Here is a 12,052-nt window from a genome sequence, read left to right on the forward strand (position 1 = left end):
GTAGAAGAGGTGGGGATAGTGGATAATAAAGTATAGGAGTTAGTGACTATTGGATGGATTGGAATAACAGCTGCACTGATAATTCTTAAATCTTGAACTAGCCTATAAGAGCCATTAGGTTTTTGATAGCCAGTATCAGGGTGTTGTAAGAGGAATTGGCTGGTCTCAAAAGGCCCTTTCGTAGAAGGGTATTGAGATTGTGAGGGGAAGGAGGTAGCATCTTTGAGTTTGATGGTTATGGATGGGCAGGTGGCAATAGAGGAGGTAGAGGTGTCTTAGCCTGTGGGGTTTACTTGGCACAGAGGTAAGGGAAGAGGGGAGGGAGGTAGGCCTGGAATGGTTTGGAGAGCAAATGGAAAAGGGATTGAAGGCAAATCGGGGTTGAGGTGTGGCCAAAGGTAAAGGAGATAAGAGCCCCTAGCTTGGATAAAAGGTCTCTTTCCATAAGGGGGATGGGACAATGGGGAATCACCAAAAAGGAATGAGAGAGAGTGATGCCCTTAAAGAGGCAGTGAAGCGTGGGAGTTTGTAAAGGTTGATAAGATGTGCCCTCTACCCCGACTATAGAGGACTGTGACAGGGAGGTAGGTCCCCAAAACTCCTTCAGGACTGAGTAGGTGGCCCTGGTGTACAAAAGGAAAGAAATGGGCCTACCTGCTACCACACTGGTTACCCTGGGCTCCTGTGCAGTGATGGTAGTGGTCGGGTGGAGGAGTCCCAGGCCCCCTCAATCATCAGTTGCCAGACACAGAAGGTCTGTGTGTGGAGTGTTAGAGCTGGATGGCCTGGCACCTCTTGTTGTGCGAGGACAGTCAGCAGCCCACTGTCCCTCCTGATGGCACTTAGGGCATGGACCGGGGGGCTTCTGGGGATTTGGGCAGGCTCCAGCCCAGTGACCCATTTGACCACATTTGAAGCACGGACCAGGAGGTCCTCCTGGCTGCTTCCTAGGAGGTGAGGATACCCAAGCACCAGTGGTTGGGAAAGGTTGAAAGGCGTTAGCCAGCATTTGATAGTTTTGTTTATGGGTCTTTTTATCTCTTCCATTATATACTTTGAAGGCCACTGCCAGGACTTCTGCCAGAGGAGTTAAGGGTCCCTTCTCCAGATGTTTAAGTTTAACCTTAATGTCGGGGAAACTCTGGGTGAAGAAGTAGGTCATTAATAATTGTCTACCATCTGGGGTCTCAGGGTCTTGGTTTGTATAATGTAAAAGAGCTCTGGTGAGGCGGATTAGGAACATAGAGGGATTCTCATTTTTATCCTCTTAGAGTTTTCATAGTTAATGGCTTTATTGGCTGGCTTCCTGAAACCCGCAATGAGGCAGGTGATGAATTGATCTCGACTGGTGACTCCCCCCCCCGCCATATTATAGTCCCAATTAGGGTCTCGGTCAGGATCCGCTTCAGCACCAATTGGATGATCTGGAGTAGTTTGGTGAACCTGATCGGCATGAGTTCTAGCCTGTTCCCAGACTTGCCTACACTCCTCGGGCAAAAGTGTGTTGGTAGGATCATGTGAATATCATGAAAGGTAAGATCATATGACTGAGTTAGATACTGGAACTCTTTTATGTAAGTAGCTGGGTTGGAGGTGAAAGAACCTAATCTTTTCTCAATTTGAGATAGGTGGGAGACAGAGAAAGGGACATGGACCTGGATGACACCCTCTGTACTGGTTACTTCCCATAGTGGGGCTAGGATCTGGGTTCGAGAGCGAGTGACTGGAGGGCTTGGTGTGGGACTGACTGAGGGAAGGGGAACTGGTTGTGGAGGAGGAGGAGGTGCTGCAGCTCCTGCAGCAGCACTAGGGGAGCTGGGAGGGTTGGGATTTTGATCTTGCAGAGAAGGAGGTTGGGGCGGGAGAGGAACTGGTGGTTGAGGGGGAGCTGTAAGGGTTTGAGATCGGTAGGGTCAAAGTCAGAGGATGTGGTGGGAATTGGTAGGTGGTGGGGTAAAGTTTTTTAGAGCGAGAAGATGTTTAGGATTGCAAGGGAGACAGAGAGCAGGCTTGGTTCAGAGGTAGGAGAAAGCCTGGATATATGGGATCTTTTTCCATTTTCCCATGTGCTCACAGAAGTTGTATAAGTCACGGAGAATTTTAGGATCTAAAGAGCCATTGGGAGGCCATTCAGACTGATTGTCCAAGGAATATTGTGGCCAGATCTCATTACAGTAGCAAATAAGCTTAAAAGGTTTGAGGTCTAGAGTGAGGTAGAGGGGTTTTAGATTATTGAGTAAGCACCCCAGTGGTGAATCTGCCAGAACGGAGGGGCCAGATCCCATGGTGAGAATGAGACAGTTCACAAGTCACTGAGGCATCCCTGAGCAGAGAAGACCAGACACAGTTAGGGGGTTGTCACCACCTCTAACCAAGCAGTTGAGGCAAAAAACGCCCAGGAGGTTTGATACCTGGTACCAGGAGTTTGTTAGATGAGAAGGATATCAAACCCCAAGGGGTAGAGATTCTCACCATGGGAAAAGGCGGAAGGTAAGGAAAGGTCTACTATAGGGATCAACCATGACTCTGACAGTCGTGATTGGGGTATCCCTGTCCTGGAGGAGCCCTTGGGGGTGCCGGACACTCAATGGTCACTTCCCAGGTTCCAAAGGGACATTTAAATCGACCATGAAGGGGAGACTCACCAAATCGAAGGCCGGTGTTGGGTGAGAAGACGAGTGACCGGGGAAGTGGACGGTGAGCCTGTGGAGGAGGATCGGGCAGTGAGGGTTCCCAGAGCAGCTCAGGTTCCCGGAGGAAGAGCAAAGTCAATGGAGAACCTCATCCGAGTCACGGTACCAATGAAAGTGTATCTCGCCACGACCCTCCTTACCCAGAACCACTTCAGGAGACACGGGCCCACACGAGAGATTTTATTATCTGAAAGAGAAAATGGCTGCCCCCAGAGGGAGCAGCTGGTGAGTGAGGAAGCGCATATTTTAAGAGTAGGGTAGGGTGTGTTCTGCATTGGTGATTGGATCTTAAGGGGTTGGGTGACCATCTGGTTGTTGGTGATTGGGTCTTAAGGTGTGGGGGGTCTTAGTGTGCCAGAATTTGCCTTCACCTTTATGTCTATTATTATAAAGAAGGGCTGAGAAACACATTTAGATACTTGAAACAAGAGTTGAAATATGGTTTTATTGTTTTATTCCCAAGTATCTTATTTAATTCTTGTTCATCCATTAACTTTTTGTTGAGCATCTACTCTATGCAGACTTAGTAAAAGGGGAAGTATAGAATAATGGATAAGAGATGGAGCTTGTAAATCCGGGGAGAGGAAATTCTGGGGAAAATTACCTCTAAAAACCAAAATCAGTCAAAGGGAGAAATAAAGTTTAAAACCCATTTATTGCTCACAAACTGCAGTTCCAGGCCGTCTTTCTCCTGTGCTCTGGAGGAAGCCAGCAAGCAAGCAAGCCAGGCCCCTCCCCTTAACCTCTCAGGTTCAGACACGCCCTTAGCTGCCCAGGTAATTACCCGTTGATATGGAGATGAACTCTCCACCCCTGAGGAATGATGCAAATGCACTAACGCCATTTTTCTTTCCACCTCTGAACGCCTATTGATATGCAGATATACTAAGCCAGGCGAGATATTCTGGAAATGTTACAGTTTTACCCACAGAGCTCTTAAGTAAAAAAAAATTGTATTAAATCTTTCTGCCATTTTCTACCTTAGTAATAAGATAGTGGGCCTTACTACCTTAGTAATAAGATAGTGGGTCGAACTGTGGCCCCTGATGATATGTGTACCAAAAACTTCAGAATGTGAGACTTATGGGGAGTAAGTATTTGCAGATAGAATTTAGGTAAGGTTTTTGAGATGAGATTATCCTGGATTAGGGTGGGACCTAGTTCTAATGACAAGTGACTTAGAGACAGAAAAGGAGAAGACAAAGAGATAGACCATGTGAAGATGGAGGCAGAAGATTGGAGCAAGTAAGCCAGGCCAAAGAATGGATTAAGGGTTGTAGGCAGCCACAAGAAGCTAGGAGGGAGGCATGGAATGGATTCTCCTTCAGAGCCTCCAGAAGGAAACAACTATGCCAATGTCTTAATTTTTGAGTTTCTGGCCTCCTGAACTGTGAAAGAAAATATCTGAGTTGTTTTTATCTCATTTGCGTAATTTGTTATGACAGCCCTAGGAAACTGACACACTAGCCAGCCATGTGATTTTGGGTTAACTAACCCTCTTTATCTTTGTGGGAGTGAAGGCAAATTCTGGCATGCTAAGACCCCCACCCCTTAAGATCCAATCACCAACACAGAACACACCCTACCGCCTACTCCTTAAAAACACACTTCCTTACCCACCAGCTGCTGCTCCCTCTCCTGGGGGCAGCCATTTTCTCTTTCAGATAATAAAATCTCTTGCTTGGGCCTGTGTCTCCTGAGTCATTCTGGGGTAAGGAGGGTTGCGGCGAGATACCTTTTCAAAGAGAGTAATATCACCTATTCATAGAGTTATTGTGAGATACTGTGTTATCTCATGTTCAGTGCGATAATACAGGTTAAGTGCTTAGCACAAAATCTGGCACATGGTAAGAGCTCAGTAAGTGTAAGCAATTATTAAGATACTTATGGTTCAGGTTAAATTTCTAATTTATCAATATTGTGATTACTTGCATAATCACTTCCCCTTTTTTGATGGGAAGATCTTTTTATATTTTAAAAACTTTTTTTTAAATTTTGGTATTAATATACAATTACATGAGCAAAAGTTGTGGTTACTAGATTCCCCCCATTATCAAGTCCCCACCACCTACCCCATTACGGTCACTGTCCATCAGCGTAGTAAGATGCTATAGAGTCACTACTTGTCTTCTCTGTGCTATACTGCCTTCCCCATGCCCACCCCCCTCCCACATTATGTCTGCTTATCGTAATGCCTGTTATTCCCCTTATCCATCCCTTCCCACCCTTCCTCCCCAGTCCCTTTCCCTTTGGTAACTGTTAGTCCATTCTTGGGTTCTGTGAGTCTGTTGCTGTTTTGTTCCTTCGATTTTTTCTTTGTTCTTATACTCCACAGATAAGTGAAATCATTTGATATTTGTCTTTCTCTGCCTGGCTTATTTCACTGAGCATAATACCCTGTAGCTCCATCCATGTTGTTGCAAATGGTAGGATTTGTTTTCTTCTTATGGCTGAATAATATTCCATTGTGTATATGTACCACCTCTTCTTTATCCATTCATCTACTGATGGACACTTAGGTTGCTTCCATATCTATTGGCTATTGTAAATAGTGCTGCTATAAACATAGGGGTGCAACTGTCTTTTTCAAACTGGGATACTGCATTCTTAGGGTAAATTCCTAGAAGTGGAATTCCTGGGTCAAATGGTATTTCTATTTTGAGCTTTTTGAAGAACCTCCATGCTGCTTTCCACAATGGTTGAACTAATTTACATTCCCACTAGCAATGTAGGAAGGTTCCCCTTTCTCCACATGCTCGCCAACATTTGTTGTTTGTCTTTTGGATTGTGGCCATCCTAACTGCTGTGAGGTGATATCTCATTGTGGTTTTAATTTGCATTTCTCTGATGATTAGTGATGTGGAGCATCTTTTCATGTGTCTGTTGGCCATCTGAATTTCTTCTTTGAAGAAGTGTCTGTTCAGATCCTCTGCCCATTTTTTAATTGGATTATTTGCTTTTTGTTTGTTGAGGTGCGTGAGCTCTGTATATTTTGGATGTCAATCCCTTATCCGATCTGTCGTTTATGAATATATTCTCCCATACTGTAGGATGCCTTTTTGTTGTACTGATGGTGTCCTTTGCTGTACAGAAGCTTTTTAGTTTGATATAGTCCCACTTGTTCATTTTTGCTTTTGTTTCCCTTGCCCAGGGAGATATGTTCATGAAGACGTTGTTCATGTTTATATTCAAGAGAGTTTTGCCTATGTTTTCTTCTAAGAGTTTTATGGTTGAAATATGGTTTTAAACTATTTAGAAGACCTCAGTTACCAAAAAATTAAAAATATATAATAGTAGATAAATAGGAATTTATTAAAACGCTGTCACAGCAATACAAAATTTAAACATTAAGGCATCTTTTACTCCCATCCTCGTATATGCAGCAAGAGAAATGGGAACCAGCACTTCTGTTCAAATGCTTCTATGCTATTGTATTTGGCAGACTTGCCTTTATATTCTCATATTCCATGTAACTGTTCAAAGCTCTCATGACCAAACATTGTGACCCAAACCAAGAGAAAAGTATAAACAGATACTCATTTATTAAAAAGAATTCACCTTTGAAAAATAAAAAGAAACAAAATATTTGTGAAGTCCAAATACTAGTACTTAAATTTCTCTGAAGCAATTTATGCTTCAGTAATTGAGGGAAAGAAAAGGTGAAGCCTGTATTCCAAGAAGCCTATTAATATGGATCATGCTGTGGAATAATTGTTCACTCAGTATCCTCCATATTCTTCCCTGGAGTAAGAGTTTGAAAAGGGCTTCATATTCCTTTAAGAAAATATCACATCTACTAGAATAAGATCACATAAATTAACATTGATTATTTGTTTCCCATATTAGTCCATTTACAAAGTTTGCTTCATAAGGTATATGAAATAGTAACTTTTTTCCTTCTGTTAAGGCAACTGTATGAAAATAATACAATCAAATCTCTTCATAAAGTTTCAGCTTCAAACATTTTTTGGTAACAAAAAAAATTCTGTTTTATAAAAAGCAACCTCAATAGCAGAAGAGAGTAATGAAAGATTTTGAATCCAGTTTACTTTTCGAAGGATGTTCTTCCCTTGTCTCAAATTACAAGCACTTTTCATCATCTTTTGAGCCAGTTTTGCTTAAATGCTTTACCTCATCAACTCATTTCTATCATTGAGGAAGTTCTCCTTTGTGATCTGTTTTATCTGCCAGCTTACATTTTTGGGCTTTTCAAATTTTTTCTTTTCTGTCCTTTTTTTCTTACTTGATGGGGCTATATTAGGAGTTTCAATGGAAATGATATAGCTTATGGGTGTCAGAATTAGTGGAATGATGATCTCCATGAACTGCTGCTTATTGTCCTTGGCATAGTCAAACAATGTAGGTCATAGGGACCCCGGGGTTAACTTCCCCTGCCTCCTGTACTTGGCTAATATACTCTGCTTTACAGCTGATGTTATGGTATTGTTAAAAAAAGCATTCATAGATGTAATCAGAGGTATTTGGGGATATGTTTCAGTCCAGAAAATATTAAGGCTTTGGGATCACCATTTTCACCTATCCTATATTGAAGTGAAACTGGACTTAATTACTGAAAACTTTCATCTTCATAAATTGAAGGTAATGCCTCTAGTTCCATGTCTTGGTCCTCATTGGCACTCATAGCGCCTGCTGGAAGTTTGGGGGACACCCCCAGACAAATGTATTTACAACAACAAAGAGAAAGCCACAGTAGTGGTCTGGGCGTCCCCCTTCCACACCCTCAGCTGCAGGAGGCACTCCCTTTGCCAGGCAGAGGGAGTCACATGTGTCCCCGAGTTCTACTTTCTTTTTATACTTTACATTTCTCCTTAGTATGATCATGTTTCCTTTTAATAATTTTTTAATTGAGATATAATTGTCACACAACATTATATTAGTTTCAGGTGTACAACATAATTCAATGTTTGTATGTAAAATTGATTAAATTTTTAAAATTGAAGCATAGTTTATACACAATATTATATTGGCTTCAAGTATATACAACACAGTGATTCAACAGTTACACGTTATTAAATCCTCACCCCAACTAGTGTAGTTACTGTCAACATAGAAAGATGTTACATAATCATTGGCTGTATTCTCCATGTTGTGCTTCCATCCTTGCGACCAATTTATATTATGATTGAGATTTTTTGTGCCTGTTTATCCGCCTCAACTACCCCACTTGCTCTCCCCAACCCCTCCCTCGTGATAAACACCAGTCATTTCTCAGTGTCTCTGAGTCTGCTGCAGTTTTGTTTTGTTTTTAGATTCCACATGTAAGTGAAATCATGTGCTATTTGTCTTTCTCCACCTGGCTTATTTCACTTAACATTCTACCCTTTAGGTCCATCCATGTTGTCACAAATGTCAGGATTTCTTTATTTTTATTTTTATTTTTGTATCATTAATCTACAATTACATGAGGAACATTATGTTTACTAGCTCCCCCTTCACCAAGTCCCCCCAACAAACCCCATTACAGTCACTGTCCATCAGCGTATTAAGGTACTGTAGAGTCACTACTTGTTTTCTCTGTGTTGCACAGCCCTCCCCGTGCCCTCCCCCCACATTATACATGCTAATCGTAATGCCCCTTTTCTTTCTCCCCACCCCTTACCCCTCCCTTCCCACCCACCCTCCCCAGTCCCTTTCCCTTTGACAACTGTCAGTTCATTCTTGGGTTCTGTGAGTCTGCTGCTGTTTTTTTCTTTCAGTTTTTTCTTTGTCCTTTTTTTAAAATTCATCGTATTATCATTAATCTACAATTACATGAAAAACATTATGGTTACTAGATTCCCCCCTTCACCAAGTCCCCCCCAACAAACCCCATTACAGTCACTGTTCATCAGCATAGTAAGATGCTGTAGACTCACTACTTGTCTTCTCTGTGTTGCACATCCCTCCCTAAGCTCCCCCAACATTATACATACTAATCCTAAGGCCCCCTTTCTTTTTCCCTGCCCTTATCCCTCCCTTCCCACCCCTCCTGCCCAGTCCCTTTCTTTTTGGTAACCGTTTGTCCATTCTTGGGTTCTGTGGTTTTGCTGCTGTTTTGTTCCTTCAGTTTTTCTTTGTCCTTATACTCCAAATATGAGTGAAATCATTTGGTACTTGTCTTTCTCCGCCTGGCTTATTTCACTGAACATAATACCCTGTAGCTCCATCCATGTTGTTGCAAATGGTAGGATTTGTTTTCTTCTTATGGCTGAATAATATTCCATTGTGTATATGTACCACCTCTTCTTTATCCATTCATCTACTGATGGACTCTTAGGTTGATTCTGTTTCTTGGCTATTGTAAATAGTACAGCAATAAACATAGGGGTGCATCTGTCTTTTTTGAACTGGGCTGCTGTATTCTTTTTTTTGTTTGTTTGTTATCATTAATCTACAATTACATGCAGAACATTATGTTTACTAGGCTCCCCCCTTCATCAAGTCCCCCCTGACAATCCCCATTACAGTCACTGTCCATCAGCGTAGTAGGATGCTGTAGACTCACTACTTGTCTTCTCTGTGTTGCACAGCCCTCCCCATACCCCCCCCACATTATACATGCTCATCGTAATGCCCCCTTTCTTTTTCCCTGCTCTTATCCCTCCCTTCCCACCCATCCTACCCAGTCCCTTTCCCTTTGGTAACTGTTAGTCCATTCTTGGGTTCTGTGAGTCTGCTGCTGTTTTGTTCCTTCAGTTTTTCTTTGTTCTTATATTCCACATATGAGTGAAATCATTTGGTACTTGTCTTTATCCACCTGGCTTATTTCACTGAGCATAATACCCTGTAGCTCCATCCATGTTGTTGCAAATGGTAGGATTTGTTTTCTTCTTATGGCTGAATAATATTCCATTGTGTATATGTACCACATCTTCTTTATCCATTCATCTACTGATGGACACTTAGGTTGCTTCCATATCTATTGGCTATTGTAAATAGTGCTGCAATAAACATAGGGGTGCAACTGTCTTTTTCAAACTGGGATGCTACATTCTTAGGGTAAATTCCTAGGAGTGGAATTCCTGGGTCAAATGGTATTTCTATTTTGAGCATTCTGAGGAATCTCCATACTGCTTTCCACAATGGTTGAACTAATTTACATTCCCACCAGCAGTGTAGGAGGGTTCCCCTTTCTCCACATCCTCACCAACATTTGTGGTTTGTCTTTTGGATGGTGGCGATGCTTACTGGTGTGAGGTGATATCTCATTGTAGTTTTAATTTGCATTTCTCTGATGACAGGCGATGTGGAGCATCTTTTCATGTGTCTGTTGGCCATCTGAATTTCTTCTTTGGTGAACTGTCTGTTCTGCTCCTCTGCCCACTTTTTTTTTTTTTTTTTTGCGAGAGCATCTCTCATATTTATTGATCAAATGGTTGTTAACAACAGTAAAATTCTGTACAGGGGACTCAATGCACAATCATTAATCAACCCCAAGCCTAATTCTCCACAGTCTCCAATCTTCTGAAGCATAATGAACAAGTTCTTAACATGGTGAATATATTCTTACATAGTGAATAAGTTCTTACATGGTGAAGAGTGCAAGGGCAGTCATATCACAGAAACTTTCGGTTTTGATCAAGCATCATGAACTATAAACAATCAAGTCAGATAGGATTATTCATTTGATTTTTATACTTGATTTATATGTGAATCCCACATTTCTCTCTTATTTTTTTAAATAAAATGCTGAAGTGGTAGGTAGATGCGAGATAAAGGTAGAAAACATAATTTAGTGCTGTAAGAGGGCAAATGTAGATGATCAGGTCTGTGCCTATATAAGTATTAATACAAGTTAGACAAGGGCAACAAAACATCCACGGATGCAGAAGATTTCTCTCAAAACGGGGGGGGGGTGAGGTTCTAAGCCTCACCTCTGTTGATCCCCAATTTCTCACCTGATGGCCCCCCTGCGACTGTGCCTGTCTTATGTTGTTCCTCCCCTGAGGAATCTTACCCATCTCTGGCTAACCAGCCGTCTTCCAGGGCCATACAGGGAAATGTAATGTTGGCTAAGTGAGAGAGAAGCAATATTCTTTGAAAAAGTTAGCCTTTTAGTTCTTTGCAGATTTATGACCTGTGGCTTCTATGCCTAGCATTTGTCTTGAGGTATCTTTAGCACTTGGAAGAATTATGATACTCAGTAATTTTCTATATGAGGCACGAATTCTACTAAAGGGCTGTAATTAGGAAGGAAGAAGAAAAGGTATAGAAGTAGCAATGGGAGAAAACATGGGAAGATTGATTATTTCTTTGACATAACTTCTTATAGAGTAACATAAGCATGTATAGGTTTTAACAAACTACTAATTAAATTGCATACACACATTAACAGAATAGGACTACAGATACATAAGAAAAGCAGACCTACAATTACCGGCCATATCCAGTGAAACCAAGAAAACCAGTTAGGTACCCTAGGCATTTGTGAAAACTTATCAATAATATGATGGATAGTGTCTAACTGAATTTGAATAGTTTGAGAAAAATCAGACAAATTAAAACAACACATTCCTGGGAACTGTTCACATTCCATGTGTTCTTTTAACAATAGATAGTCTATAGTAGCATGATTTTGAAGCACTGCAACTTGCCCTTCTCCTAATTCTTGGTTGAGTTCCGACAATATAGATCCAGTCAAATTTGTTGTTTTACTGTATGCACAGGCCAGCTTAGATATCTCCTTCTACATTCCAATGGCAAGTCCAGGAACTGGTGGGATGAATGCAGCTACAACTGCAACAGCGCCAGGATCTTTGTTGAAATTTTTTGATGATCATCTTCTGGAATGACTCTTCCAGAGGATGTTGATGTTGAAAGTTCTTCATATAGTATCTTTTTTTTTTTTTTTTTTTTTGAGAGGGCATCTCTCATATTTATTGATCAAATGGTTGTTAACAACAATAAAATTCAGTATAGGGGGGTCAATGCTCAATGTACAATCATTAATCCATCTCAAGCCTAATTCTCGTCAGTCTCCAATCTTCTGAAGCATAACGAACAAGTTCTTACATGGTGAACGAATTCTTACAGAGTGAATAAATTCTTACATGGTGAACAGTACAAGGGCATTCATCACAGAAACTTTCGGTTTTGATCATGCAATATGACCTATAAACCATCAGGTCAAATATGAATATTCATTTGATTTTGTACTTGATTTATATGTTGATCCCACATTTCTCCTATTATTATTATTATTTTTATTTTTAATAAAATGCTGAAGTGGTAGGTAGATGCAAGATAAAGGTAGAAAACATAGTTTAGTGCTGTAAGAAGGCAAATGTAGATGATCAGATGATCAGGTGTGTGCCTATGGACTAAGTATTGATCCAGGCTAGACAAGGGCAGCAAGACAT

The 12,052-nt window shown here is 41.2% G+C and overlaps 1 protein-coding gene and 1 pseudogene across 3 annotated transcripts in view; one reads left to right on the forward strand and one right to left on the reverse strand.

The window, feature by feature from the left end:
* Positions 1 to 12,052, forward strand: part of PEX14 (peroxisomal biogenesis factor 14) — a 166,584-nt gene that overhangs the window by 25,291 nt on the left and 129,241 nt on the right. The window lies entirely within an intron of this gene.
* Positions 5,105 to 7,468, reverse strand: LOC140848645 (RWD domain-containing protein 4 pseudogene; annotated as a pseudogene).

The sequence above is a fragment of the Manis javanica genome, chromosome 4, assembly GCF_040802235.1.
Source record: "Manis javanica isolate MJ-LG chromosome 4, MJ_LKY, whole genome shotgun sequence".
In the NCBI taxonomy this organism is placed as follows: Eukaryota; Metazoa; Chordata; class Mammalia; order Pholidota; family Manidae; genus Manis; species Manis javanica.